The sequence below is a fragment of the Lissotriton vulgaris genome, chromosome 4_1 (assembly GCF_964263255.1).
Source record: "Lissotriton vulgaris chromosome 4_1, aLisVul1.2, whole genome shotgun sequence".
NCBI classification, from domain to species: domain Eukaryota; kingdom Metazoa; phylum Chordata; class Amphibia; order Caudata; family Salamandridae; genus Lissotriton; species Lissotriton vulgaris.
The window spans coordinates 265784516-265800588 of NC_141691.1; positions in this window are offsets into that span (position 1 = coordinate 265784516).

A 16073-nucleotide genomic window follows, 5' to 3' on the forward strand; every position below is an offset into this window, starting at 1 on the left:
GATTAAAACATATCTTGTTACTGATAAAGACACTATTGAGACAGTCATTCACTCACTAACACACACATATACACACTCATCCACCCATATAGTCCTGCACATATGCTGTCTTCAAAACAAATACAAACTGTGAGTCAGTCACCAACCCATGCAGCCACTCATACACAAAGTGAAACACTGATACATATATTACAATATTTTAAAGTTACTCGCTAATATATGTACTCACTAAGATACACTTAATAAGGCAGTTAACCAATCAATTCTTTTTAAAAAAAAATCCATTTACACACTTATTTAACCATTTATTCTTCCATCGTCCTTTACAAATACATATATAAAACATATTTATTTTTCAGAAAGACACACATTCACTGGATGGTGTCATCAGTGATGTCATGAGTGATGTCACTGACCATGTTATGAGTGATGTAATATGTGACGTCATCAGCAGTGCATTGCAGGCGCGCAAGTTATAGTGAGTCCAACTAACTATAACGTGGAATTTCAATGGTTTTATGTCAGTAAAATTTCCAGCTAACTATAACTGGTGTGAAATCTATGGTTTTTTCAGTGAATTTACTAGGTTTTTTAAATGCTAATTCCTAACTATAACTGGTGTGAATCCTATGGTTTTTTCAGTGAATGTCTTAGGTTTTTTAAATGCTAATTCCTAACTATAACTGGTGTGAAACCTATGGTTTTTTCAGTGAATTTCATAGGTTTTTGAAATGCTAATTCCTAACTTTATATAGGGCCTCATACCTATGTGTTTTTTAGTGAATTTTTAAGATTATTTATTAGCAAATGTCTATAGCTAAGAAAGGTATTTTTTTCTAAAAATGAATCCTATATTGTATATTAATGTAGTACTTTTTTTAAAGTATATATATATATATTTTATGTTTCACCCTGGTGCGCTCCCGGTGCACGTACCGGTGTGCGCCCCGGTGCACGTACCAGGGCGCGTCCCGTCAGCGCACCAAAAAAAAAAAAGAAAAAAAAATAGTGAAGGAGTGAGCATGAGGAATGGGGACAGAGAGAGTGGTGTAAAGAGAAAGAGAGCTACAGGGAGAAACACAGAGGGACTGTGTAATAGATAGTAAAACAAAGAAAAGGTATAAGAGGAAGTAACTGAGAAAAGGAAAATGAATAAGGGAGCAAAAGAAGAGAAGAAAGAGGAAGAAGACTAAAGCAGGGGTTCTGGGAGAATGTGAATGGGTGATGAAAGTAAAAGGAAGGAGAGTAAAGGATGGGGATTGACGGGTAGTGACGGAACCAGAGAAAAGGAACAGAGGTAAAGGAGGGAAAGAAAAGAGCAGTGAGTGTAAGTAAAGAGGGGTGAAAGAGGGTGGATAAAAGTGAATACGGGTAAGACATGGGGAGTGACAGAGAGAAAGAACAGAGAGACTAAAGGAAGGAGTGACAGAAACTGACTAAGTGAACGAGAAAAAAAAGGTAAGTGAGGGAGTGTGGGTGAGCAGGGGCACTGAAAGAAGTTGAATGAGGTAGAAAAGTAAGGAAAAGAGAAGTAAACATGGAGGATAAGAATAAGTGAGGGAAGCAGAGTAAGGAAACAGGGGTGAGGTAGGGTGAGAGAAAAGTAGTGAGGTTAAAGCAAAGGGTGATGACAGACAACATTTTTTTAGTCACACTTACCATATGATTAATGTAAACCTAATTGCATGTTTAAACTACACTTTGTATCTGTGAAAGACAAAAGAAAAAAAAAGTTATAATTAGTAAAATGTATATTTTAAAAAAGAAGAAACAGGTCAAGAGGTAAAAAATCAAAATAAATGTACGAAGAAATAAAACAAGAGTGAAGGATACAGAAACGGAAATAAAGTAATGTACAAGGACAAAAAAAGAGGGAAAAAGAAATAGCAAATTACTGAAGTTAAGTAAGATACTAAAAGAAAGTGAGATACCAAAACGAAATCAGGAAAGAGAAGTAAGTAAAAGGAAAATGAGTGAAAGGGAAAGGAGTCTAAATGAGGATCCATTTACAAGAAAGAGGAATGGAAGATAACTGAGAGTGAGTGAAGGGGAGTCACAGAGTGAAGGGATGAAGGGAATGAGGTTAATATAGAACGATAGAGGAAAAAAGAGTGAGGAAGTAAGTACGCAGAAAGACTAAGGGAAGAACTGAGTGAAGTGCAGTACAATGAGTGAAGAAAGGAAAAAGAGTAAAGGAGCAAAAGAAGGAAAGAGAGGGGAAGAGAACTAAAGCAGTGGTACTGAGAGAATTTGAGAAAGCTGAAAAGTGGTGCAAGGGAGAGAGGAAATGCAGACAGTTGAAATTGGGTTGAGGGGTTGTGAAAGAAGTGGAGTAAGGGAACAGCGATGAAACAAAGTGAAAGAAAGGCAGTGTAAGTGAGTAAAGAGAGCTGAAAAAGGGTGGAAAAAGGAAATTGAGTGTGAGACAATGGGAATACAATATAAATTACACAATGCAAACTATAGAATAACTCATACAACATGTTAGATAGTTTATTTTTGCTGTTGTCAGAATATATTGAATTTCACTAAAAACAGTGAGTTCAAACTCTTCATAAATCAGCTGGGAAAAAAACACAATCTAAAAGATTGTGTTTTAAAAAACCCATATAAACTTACAAATCATATATGTACACTAATCTTTGATTCACTTACTTTTCCTTGAGGCCAAATAGTAGATAGAGAAGGTCCTTTTTGTAGGGAAATACTCTGCTGTTCTCTAAAACTTCCATTTCATCGACTTTCTATTAAAAAGCTCTAAGAACATCTGAAATAATTGTCAACGTTTTCATTTTCCTCCTTGTGTTAAGTTATGATTTATTGCCCATACCTTCAACTATCCTCACGGCCAAATAGTGTCAGATATATGAGTATATTTTGAAATTTCTCTAATTAAACTCTGAAATTACCGTTTACCCGAAGTTTTCAAAGAAAAGCTCATATGACATTTTCACAATGTTTAAAAATTCATATTCCCTTTTTTGATCACTCATGTTCAACATTTCCTATAATACTGATAACACTTACTATGAGATCCACTTACAGTACCTATATGAGATAAATAATTTTAAACATTAGACTAACTAACTAACTAGGTTTTATTAACTGCTCCCGTCTTCATAGGCCAATTACCTTTAATAAAACTTTGGTTTGTTTCAGTCAAAAGGCAAACGTTGTTTATAAGTCAAATGAGAATCATTGCAGTAACTCCAACCTTTTTGACATTTTAAATAGCATGTATAATGTCCTGATGTTGTCGAAGGACCATCATGATAAATAATAGCTACAGTTGTGAAGGTTCTTCCTGAAATTGATAACTGAGAAGCCACAAAATTTTTGATACAAGTTGTCAATTTAGTTCCATCAGGTCTACATCGTTGGAAAACTAAAATGACATACTGACCATAAGTTTGTATAAATAATGTGGACAGCATTGGACACTTACATTGGATACACATCATATTTTGATCAGCTGCTTTAACTAGATTATTAAATGACACTGATTTGCAGTCTGGTAAAGTCAAATATATAAATCTTTCAGTGTCTATTCTAGTAGTACTTGATAAACTACAATTGTCGCAGTCTACTGCCATTGATAAGAAAGGCTAAATATATTTTCTACATCTACACCTTCATCTTCCAAAACACCAAACATATACATTAAAAATTCCTGAAAATCCTGCTGAATGTTCTGTGAAAATTTATCTTGACCAGAACACATGTCTAAAATATTTCAAAATTCTGTTACACTTTCTATTTTTGCTCTATCACTGCTACATTTCTCAAACACAGAATTCAATAAACCGCACAATCTTTGATCCCGATTTTCAACAATCTGTTCTTGTAAAGTTTGAAGAAAAAAAACAACATTAACCAGTACATTAGCATAGCAGTTGACACCAGAACTGTTTTCAAACTGAAATCCAACAACATTTTCATCAGAATCCTTTTTCTTTCTGTTTTCAATTACATTTTCATCTACTTTTTGTCTTTTTTCTACTACCTCACTACAATTACTCTCGTTTCTTCTTTTTCGGCCTACCACACGTTTTTCAAACAGAGGATATTGTGGCAAATGTGGAGCATACTCTCTTCTTAATCTATTTTATTCTTTAACACAATCCAGATCTGCACAAATCTTTGTCTCATCACACTTAATCAAGTACAATAATGATAAAGTTCTGACTCGTGATAATGCCACATATGCCATACCCTCTTTAAACACAGAACTTCCAATGTTCACCAAAGCACAATCTACACTTAAACCTTGAGATTTATGAATTGTCACTGCATATGCCAAACAAACAGGAAACTGTTTTCGGCAAACATATAAGTCTTTTACAAGCAAAAATCTAGCAGAACAACGACTGATTTGTTGTACTTGCTCAATGCCATCAAATTTAATTTTTAAAAATTCAATTCCATCTCTATTTCTATAATTCACAAAATCAACAACATAACCCATTGCTCCATTTACCAGACCTCTTTCAACATTTAAATTCCTTCTCAAAATGATACGACAATTTAAACATAAATTCAGAGTCTTTTCAAAAGCAGCTGTTTTAGATATAGTCTTCTCTAATGAATCCAATTTTGATTTCAAATTTTCTGACAAAATAATTGTTGCTCCCATATGCTCTATTTTATCTATTGCTCCCAGTTTCACAATCTCTTCATTTTCAAACTTTAACATTTTGTTGTTGAAGATGGAACATTCTTGCAGAGTTGGCATCAAACATATCCCAGATTTATTCTCAGTAATTTTCTTGGAAATATTCTCTGGAAGAATGTTTTCATTTGGATACAAATTTGAAATTAATCGTGCATGTAAAGCTTCTTTCCCATGCTCACTTACTTTTCCGATTCTTACATCTTGTAGAATATTTTTATAATCTTCATCCTTTGCCTGTCGCATATTTTGAAGCAGTTCTGCATATTTGAAATTTAACCATATATTAACGTTTCCAATGCTTCCAAGGGATTTCCTGGTATCTTCATGCGTGAGCATTTTAAACACTGGTTGTCTTTTTACTGGAGTCAACTGCAGTGGATCTCCAAAAACAATAATGTGTTTTCCTCCAAATAACACATCATACTCTGTTCTAAGAATTTCTTGCATTCTCAAATGCACAAAAGCAAGCATTAGATTTGAGACCATGCTTACTTCATCAATGATAAGAAGTTTCATTTTTCTCAGGACTCTGGAAACTTCAGAACACGCATCTCCAGATAGCTTGTTGTAATGCAATTTATTATCATGCTCAACTGGCAGCATCAGTAAACGATGTAGAGTAATCCCTTTAATGTTATGTGCTGTCAGTCCAGTTGGAGTGGTTACAACACAAGGCAGCGGGGATTCAGTCTTTTTCTTCAGATAAGTTGCTATTGCTTTAATCAGAAAACTTTTTCCTGTTCCCGCTTCTCCACTTACGTACAGTCGGACAGGCTTAAATGATGTACATGAGCACACTTTTTTCTCATGTCTAAATCCATGTTCAATCTGTTCTGTGACTTCGTCATATATCTTTTTCTGCTCAACGTTTAGTTGCTCCACCAAATCTTCTAAGTTAATTACATCCTCTTGTGCTTGTTCCATAGCTCTTTCCACCTCATCCATGGCAGTGCCAGCTTCATTTTGGATAATTGGTCCTCCTAGTGGCGGGCCCAGACCAACCAGTACCCTGGTTCGCAAACGAAGCTGCCACAGCAGAGCCAGTGACGTCTGTGCCAACTTGTGAAGCTGGGGCCTCTGTTTTGTGTCTCTGGATGAGGCAACATTATATACACCAAATTCCTTCTTGCAAGAGAGCAGAGGCCGCACAAAGGGGAACATCTTGAAAGCACTTTATTGATGTTTGGCGGCGAATGCATTTCGGCATATCTGTAACATTCCTCAGCACCTAAGTGTCCAGGAGGTATGCAGCAAGCTAATGGTAAGTCCTGCCTCCTTTATCTTCTTGGTACAATCCCGCTTCGCGCCCTGGTTGTCCCCTCACCTGTGTTGGTTCACGTTGGTTGTGGCGAACTACAGGACCCTTATATATATATACACACATATATATAGAGATATATGATGTTATGTTATGTTATGTTATGTTATGTTATGTTATGTTATGTTATGTTATGTTATGTTAGGGGGTTTGCAGAGCGCATGCCTGTCCAGGCAAAGGGGAGTCCAAACGCAAAATATCAGAGGAATGGTGCAGGTGGGGCTAATGCTTACTTAAACAGCCAATAAAGAGATTGAATATGTTCCTGATAGAGAGTGGCAACGAGTTCCAAAGAGTCGGTGCTAGTACCTTAAATGAGCGACCTCCAGCTCTAGATCTGCAGAATCGCGGCACCCGCATCAGATGGAGATCAGCAGAGCGCAGAGGACCGGTTGGAATGAAATGATGACATAGGTTGTGGAGAATCGCCGGTCCTGAGCCCGCAAGTAACTTGTGTGTGATACAAAGTTCTTTGAACTGGATTCTCAGCTCAATGGGCAGCCAGTGGAGGCGGCGCAGGATACCTGAAACAGAACTGTACTTCGGTAACGCGAGTAGTTTGTGCTGCTGCATTCATGGTGCGCTGGAGCCTATTGATCACAGATTTATTAGAACCAAGCAGTAGACTGTTGCGGAAGACCAGCCTGGCCAAAATTGTGGCTTGGACAACCAACTGGTAAGTGTGGAAGTCAAACAAGACAGACAGACAGACAGACAGACAGACAGACAGACAGACAGACAGATAGATAGATAGATAGATAGATAGATAGATAGATAGATAGATAGATAGATAGATAGATAGATAGATAGATAGATAGATAGATAGATAGATAGATAGATAGATAGATAGATAGATAGATAGATAGATAGATAGATAGATAGATAGATAGATAGATAGATAGATAGATAGATATATAGATAGATAGATAGATAGATAGATAGATAGATAGATATTCAGGGAAAGGCACAGGGCACTGAATCCATCACCACTAATAAATCACTCACGCATTATCAGCCCTGGAGTGTGGATTTGTTCTCCTTTTGAGGGAACAATTTTGCGTAATCAAACAGATATGATGCCTGTTTCGATGCCTCTAAAAACCCTCGCAAAATGGGACAATGCCGAATTTGTATCTTCTGTCGTGGAACTGAAGATCAGATACTTGAAGTAGGTTCGTCTTGTTGAATTTCTGGAGCTTTTGATTTTTTGCTAAAAAGAAATTCAATGTCCCTTTCCGCGTTGACACGTGTTCCTGAAAAATACAGAAAATAATTCCAAGTCCCTTTCTGCATTCAGACAAAAAATGTTTGAATGTTTTTACTTCCACAATTGTATTGCACCTGGTCGGCTTCAATTTGTAACATAGGTCTATGCTTCTATATTTGTAGGGGACGAGTTATATTTCTGCGTACTATTATTCCTCTCGATGTGACGCACATGCTGTCTACATTACTACTCGTGCATAGAATCCTAATGTACTTGTAGTAAAGTGGATGTGTGGGGGCTGATATTATTAGAGGATAACATATTGGAAAACAGCAAATGATATAATGCAAAACTGTGGCAATAAATATTTCAAAGTATGCTTTTCCATTTAGATGATTAAATATGTTTCTATATACAGATTAGTATACATTTATAACAGTTAGTCTTGAGAACGAGTACCTCAGCAAAAACTCTACACCAAACCATAATTTCCAAACTTACATTTCCAATGTTACTGAAGAAGCTGCTAAATGTAAAGAAAGTGTATTACCAACGTGGAAAGTATCATATAGTTCAGTAAACTTACTTACTTGTTGCCTATCCATGGCCTTCATTCAGCTCACTCTCCAAGTCAGGGTAGGCCACTTCCAGAATGCACAGCAACCGCGCACCTGCTTCTTTTATTGGGAGGCCCTTTCACGTTTTTGCAGCCCCGGGATATATTTTGAGAGTGAAGGCTGCGGTGCCTAGGGACCTCCTGCTGCGCAATGGCCTGACAGATCCTCTTGTAATAGGATTACGCTAAAGAGAGTAAGAGAAAAAACAACATGTTAATCAGTAAAACTTTTCTTTACAGGGCAATAAATAAAAAGTACATTTAAAAAAAGATATGTTTAAATGCTAACAAGTGAGAATGTTGTTGAATGACAATTGTTTTCACATATCTAATATTATACAAAAAAAATCGAATCCATTGTACTGTAAGTACATGATAGATTTTTGAGTTGGATATCTGTTGCCTCTCTTTTTTCGTTTTAAAAGCTTGTTTTCTTGTTTTCAGACAAGATTGACATAGAGAAACGTGAATTATTTATGGAGCTGCATTACAATGTAATCTATAGAGAAAGAGAATAAACCGAACCGAACACCAACCATAAACCTATAGCTGAATAAACTGGAGTGTCAAACTGCGTTATGATTAATCAATTATTCTGTAATGCAACCAATGGTCATACTGGATCAAGGGGAGGAACAACATACATCCCTGACATGTGCCATTTACACTCTGGTATAGAGACTCTACTTGGGAGATGACAGCACAGTATCTATTATCTTTCACGACTATATATAGAATGCACACTACTGTCTATAAATGAAAAATCTGGGGGCATATTAGCAAGAACCTAGATAAAATTATCGCAGTTTCCTGCTGCTAAAATGGTGATAATGGACTTGCTAATATGCGTTATAGAATTCCAATACAAGCCCAGGTTGGATGTCCTGCACATCTAACCTGGGCTTCTATTGGAATTCTATAACCCATATTAGCAAGCCCATTATCGCTGTTTTAGGGGCAGTTTTCTGCCACTAAAACAGCGATAATTTTAACGAGGTTCTTGCTAATATGCCCCAAATCCTAAGGTAATTGTCATTGCAAATATTTCGTAACTCTTCATGTGGCCATTGCCCAATGTATTGTGATGATATTTATTGACAAATGTATGTCATGTATTCATTGTTAGATCAATGCAAATGGATGATGGAATGGAACTATAACATACTAGTAGTGCCTTCAAATAAACAATACTGGTTTCAATGCATGGCCTATATGTCATATTGTCTTGGAGTAAGCTGAGTGGTGTTGCCTTCAGACCTGTAGTGCAGGTCTGAAGGCCTTGCGTTGCCATGGGGATTGGACACGAAAAGGTTGTTGGACACAGAATATCACACCGTGCAAGGCCTAAAGCTATGCTCAGTGAGGGAGTTGATTAAATATGATAAAAATCCGCCAGGAATGCACTGAGAAAACAAGAGTAAAGTGGCATTGTTGTTAGGTGTGGAAATAATATCTTAGTTCACAATAACAGTCCCCTGCAAATTAACTGAAAAAAAAAATTTCAAAAGTGACATTATAGTTAAGTATGGTAATAAGATCTTACTTTATGTTGAAACAAACCTCAGAGATTCACTGAAAAAACAAAGGTTATAGTGACACTATAGTTATCCTGAGCTGATGATATTTTACCTTACATTTAAAAAACTCTAGAAATTCACTGAAAAAACCAAAGGCTTAATTACATCATTGAGAATATCCCTAATGACATCTCAAATTACATCAATGGTTACATTTGTGACCGCAATCCTATCTTTCTTCTCTAGTAAGTTCTTGATTTGGCCTCTAATATCTTGGAGCAGGAGATCTCACCGTCAATATACTGAAACCTGTTTATTGCGAACTTTTCTATTCATTGTTAAATATTATAAAGATTGTTGATGAAGGTGGATGTAGAGGTCAAACTGTTTCTAAAACCTCTACCAGGAGACGTGTGCCACACGCCTGATGAAGTGATGGGTGCACAGTTGTGTTTCACTAAAATACCAATGATGCCATAAATGCTGCTTTGCGCCCTGTCATGTAAACATACATTGGACAACTTCTCAGGAACTAAGTTCAACACTTAACAAAACAATCTGTTCATCGTATTCAACGCATGCTGTAGCCCATAAACGTTTCTAGCTATGTTGATTTGCCGCGTCAGTTGTTTACAACTGAATGTGTTCAAGGTTAGCTGTTCTTTCATCTAATGACTCATGCATACAGTAAATAATGTAATGCCCCATAAACCACCAAATCATATTGGCAACGATTTTTGACAGAGGACAAGGTCATACATGTATATACATATCAAGTGCCAGTTGTCTTTTTCAACTAATGTGCTGTCTTTGTTTATCTTAAGGGCACAATGATTAAATGCAATGCATAGACAGAGGATGTTCTGATGTAAATCATTCAGACAAATCGGACATTGAGTATATAATGAGCCAGAAGGTACGTTCATGACATAATTAACATGCAACGTGCCATGAGACACGGATAATAGAAAAGTGAAGGCAATAATATGAGCAAACAGATATAGAACTGCAGTGTGCATTTGAATTCATAAAGTTGAATAATGTTACTCAGTAAAAATTTTTTTATCTATAGCGTCAATTGTTTCTACTTTAGGCTTATGTATTAACATTGTTTTACTCATTGTTGAATGCTATTTTTACATTGCTGTATCTATTTACTAGTTTACATATTTATCTAAGCAAATTCTTGTAGCGCTTCTGGCTAAACTCTTCTTGAAATTGAATACATTATTCAGATAATTATTATGAAAACTGACAACGTGGGCATGTAACTTTCTGCCTCTTTACCTGACATTGTGTTTGAGTGATAGCTTCCACGAAGCCTTGTAGACAGAACACGGAGACTGCTAATTATTAATGAACACATGCAGACCTATCCAAACTACATAATTGGGACATTAGATAGCCTGGTATTCTGAAGGTCATCGCTGTTCTCGACCTTGCCCAGATACATCTCTGCAAGGTCCGCACCCATGAAGTAATAATTATAATTATTATGATCAATTAGGAAATCCCGCTGTAAATATTTCAACAAACGTTTTTGACAATATTACTTTCCCCATGGAAATTGCCGACTTCAATCCCGGTTATGAATTTCACCAGAGCTTTATTGAATGCAACGTATTTCCCAGTTTCCCATAGCATAAGAAAATAAAATAATACAATTCAAGTATGATGTATTTTGAGAAATAAATTATGGAGTTCATAAAAAAAATTGAGTGTACTGTTTTTGTCAGCTCCCCACAGCAATACACGAATATATTTCGAGGTAGAAGGCATCATGACAGATAAATAAAAGTCATCAAACTACACCTCTGGTTCTAGGAATGTAAAGATAAAAGAATACATATAAGTTCCCTCTCTAGTTACATTGCTGGCCGCTGTAGTCACTCATTACAAGTACCCCACACACAAATGTATCAAGGGGAGAGTACTAGTTAATGGACCTTAATGCAATTTCGATTGGTGGGTAGGGAAAACAATCACTGAGCCACACTCAGTTCAGTCATGAAGTATCACATGGATTACTTAGTCAAAACTACATTGTCAAGAGGCTTATCTAATATGGACCACGCTCTTACTGTATACCTTGCATCCTTCTTAAATTTTTAAATTGTTGCAAAGAACTTTGAGCACAAGTTGGTGAGAAAATTACCAGAAACACTCACCGTGGACCAATGCTGTTGAAAGGGGTGTCTTAAAACTGGCCTTCCATTTTATTCCCATCACTCCTCCCCCTGGAATGGAACCTTCTTGAAGAAGCTAGATATCCTCGTAGGAAGGACGATTTATATTGATAAGAAATTGTTGATGATGATCCCAACACTCATCCTTTGAAAGGTTAAAATTTCCATTTTCAAAAACAGCAAAGTCAAGATGCCATCAAGGGCCTGTCAAGCAACATTAAAGCATTTGAAATGAAGTCAATACTATTCCACATTTCTAATACCTCAGGATAAGTAACTTTTCGTTGTAGAATAGACAGATAGAGTAGATGAAAAAAATGTTATATCTCATATAACCACTTCTTGAGTTGCCTCAATCTCCATGTGAAAGGCATGAATAAAACAACAATAGTACAACTGTCCCTCTTTGAGCTAGACAACACCCCTAATCAAGATCTGTCAATGCCTACCAGTTGACTAGTTGGATAGCTTCCTTATAACCTTCTGTCTCTTACACAACAAAACGTCACTTTTGAATCAAAGAAAAACATGAAGGTATGGGTCAGAGAGTTCAGGGATGTTAATGTGCAAGTCATATATCCACAAAAATAATGACCACCCCAAATGATATAGAAGCAAACTGGATCCTGTTTTTTTTTAACACCGTCATGACTGATAAACCTAACCCTTCAAACCTAAAAGGAGTGTGACAAGTGTACGAAAAACATCATTAAAGTCAACAGAGCCTTCTTCAGGTCGGAGATCAAAGCCAGAAACCACCCTAGCAATATTTTAAAATCAACGATGCCAACTTTCTAAAAGTGGGATTTTCAGAATAGTGGCTCAAAACCTGACTTTACTATTGAAGAAAATGTTAAATTACAATTCATTTACATGCTTTAGGAGTTTTTCACTGACTGGACATGTAAAACTTAAACTCATATGTCAAACTTCTTAAATACACAATGTATTCTGCATGATGAACAGTCAGGCCTTAAGGGTGACTTATAAGAATTAAATATGAAGATTTAGAGCTGGGTAAAGGTTTAGTTTGCCTGCTGGAAATGGCAGTTAGAAATTAGACTACAGGCTGCAGTGACAGGCCTGAGACATTTTCAAAGGTGTCTTTAGTCGGTCATACAATTGGTGCAGCAGACACAGTAGTAGCGTTTAATTTTAAGGCTCTGGGTATATGTAGTGCCAATTTACTAGGGAATTGCATGCATATTAAATGTGCCAACTGCAGTTCAATCAATTTTATCATGTTAAAAAGAGAGAGCACAAACATTTTTGCATTAGTTAACAGTCCAACAAAAGGGTTTTCTGAAAACAGAGAGGGTTAAGCCCAATGGTTTGGAGTTTACCCTGCAGCGAGGGCACAGTGCAACAGAAGGGAGTAGGAGAGGGGAGATAGCAACAAACTGGTAGGTATAATGAGACATTGGGTGGCAAGAGTTTGGTGTGAAAGATGAAGTAGTCAGAGATAAATAAAATATACAGAGAGGTGAGCTAGAGAGTGGTGAGCTAGATGGTAAATACCATAAATTCCAAATCAAAATTATTGTGCTACTTAATAATTCCGAGTCATTAATATCATCCCTGCAACAGAAGGGAGTAGGAGAGGGGAGATAGCAACAAACTGGTAGGTATAATGAGACATTGGGTGGCAAGAGTTTGGTGTGAAAGATGAAGTAGTCAGAGATAAATAAAATATACAGAGAGGTGAGCTAGAGAGTGGTGAGCTAGATGGTAAATACCATAAATTCCAAATCAAAATTATTGTGCTACTTAATAATTCCGAGTCATTAATATCATCCCTACAAAAATATGGAAACAGAATATAAAAGGTAAGAATAATGTTTTTTGTACATAATATAGTTTTTAAATACATGGTATACATTATTGTTTACTTTAATATAGTTCTATGTAAAATCATGTAAAAATTAATTTATGTTATTTATATTGTTTTTGGTGTTTGTATTAATATACTTGTTTTAATTTTATATTGTAATTTAGCATTTTTAAGGTGTAGTTTAATAGGTAGCAGTTTATAATTTAGTAGGGTTGGCAGGTTTGTAGGGGAATACTGTTTGATGTTCTTTAAATAATAAATCATTATTTTTGATTTAAGTTAATTGTTTATGTTAATAAAATATTGAATTGGGGATTATTCGTTTGAATTGTTTTGTTGATTAATGGTAATTTTAAAAATTTCAGTGCATTTTGTGATTTTTATTGTATGTTTTAATTCACATAATTAATTATGAATTACAAGTTGCAGGTTGTTTAGTTTGTAGGAGAATAGGGTACAAGTTATTTAAATGATAATTTTTCATGAATTCGTTTTATAATAATTAAACATTTATTTTGTAATGATGCATGTTTCTAATTGATTATTTGTCATATAATATATGTTTTATTATTTGTTGTATTTGTATTAATTGTTAATTTATTAATGTTTTTTAAAAATATGCTTTGCAAAATCTATTTTATATTTGCCATTTATTTTAATTGTATTTTCTTATTTAATGACTATATTAATGTTATTATTGTTTTGTTTATAATTTGTTTTAATCTTGGGGGCATTAGGGGATTTTTCATATATTATATCATTTATATAATCTTTAAAATCATTTTTACATTTTTTATACACATTTAATTATATTTTATATTCTTTATATTTTCATACCTTTTTAAGTTTCTTTTTATGTAAGCTAATCAGATGTCTGCTTAATAATGATCAGATGTTGAAATAGTATATGTAATCTTCCCCAGTTCATCACTTTCCGTGCTACTGCTTATATTCGAGTGGGAATAGTAAATCTACCCCTCTAAAGTCCAACATTAACCCTGATTTTGCTTGTGTTAGAGTGGAAGGAGTAAATGTAACCTCTTTTTAATCCAACATTTTCTCAGCTTTTGTTTAGAATGGAGGGGAAATAGCAAATCTAACCAAAATTCCACTGATTTCCCTACTGTTGTTTAGATTGGAGTGGGAATAGTAAATCAAACCCTTCCAAAGTCCAACACTTTCCGGGCTGTTAGGCTAAAATGGGAATAATTCATCTTATCCCTCCAAAATAGAACACATTCCATACTGTTGCACACATTGGAGTGGGAATATTAATGTCCTTGCTCGTGAGAGAATGTTTCTGACAATCCCCTGCACTTATAACAGGCATTGTTTCCTTTTCCTCTGCAACTATATTTTTTTTCCATTCAGACAGCAGCTTGACTACTGGCTTCCCAATAGTTCTGGATGTAGTTCCGCTGTAGTTTCTTCTTCTGCATATATCATCTCAAGTTACTTCAGAATTCTGCTCCAATATTGAGTTCAGCCTTGTTGATGCGTCAGACCCAGGTTCACACTAGTTACGTATGGCGAACAAGACAAGTGCAGGTCTGGAGAGTGGGATAAAAATAGACCTGGTAATTTGCATCAGCAAAGCGTCTCTTTGTGGCATCAAAAAATACTTGACATTCTCAGGATCATCTGTAGGGCGTTTTCATCTTTGTGAGTTCTTTTAAAAGCACACTAATACATAAATATCCTCATTGCATGAGGCACAATATCACACTATACTGAGAATTGATCAATGTAATAAAACATCTGGAAGAGCAGGTGCAGAATTGAGGGCTCCCTAATTTTCCCAGTCATTCTTCAAAACCACTGGCAAGAATATGTAAACAGCAAATGTTGGAGTCAGCGTGCAAAATCCGCATTACCTTTATTGAGAATCAGATCTGGCTGCCGGTGCACCACATGCTTTTCACAAAGCTTGTTATTGTCTTTCTGGGTCTTCCAAAAAAGCAAAATTATCATTTTGTGTAATGACCGGTTACTCACCGGTAATATTCATTACTCCCAATCGTAGCCCTCCCCGTCCCAGTCCTTACTAATGAGCATAGCTCCTCCCAACAGAAACTCCCAAGCAACTAAAAACCCATCCCTTCCCTCCAGGCCACACCCACACCCTAAGGCATATAATCATGTGACCCGCCCATCCACATCCTGTACTACCAAGCACAAGAAGCCGAGCAGGGAGGGAGGGATGGGAACCAGGACTGGGACGGGGAGGGCTACGACTCGGAGTAATGAATATTACCGGTGAGTAACCGGTCATTACCTCCTCGTCAGCCCTCCCCGTCCCAGTCCTTACTAATGAGCAGATACCAAAACAAGAATCGGCTTCACATAGCAGAAAAACAGACTCAAGCCGCACAAGCAGAAAGTCCCACAACCTGAGCAGAACGCAAGCCAGCGTTCCCAAACCCAGGAGACACAGTCCCACATATCACTCAATGACAACAGGACATAAAAGCACGAGGAGAACACCCAGCAGCATCCACACAGAACACGGCCAGGGAGCCCCATCCCGGAAGCAAGCCCAATGAGCAGCCACCCCAGAGGCGAGGAACCTCGAACCGACCCAGGCGTCAACACACCACAAGCCCAACAGCAGGCCGCACAGCCAACACAGCCACTGACGGAGAGCAGCCACAGAAGGCCCCATAACACGACCAGCCAGCCTAAAGGCAACAAAAAGGGAACACCACCCCATAAAAAAAGGCACAGCA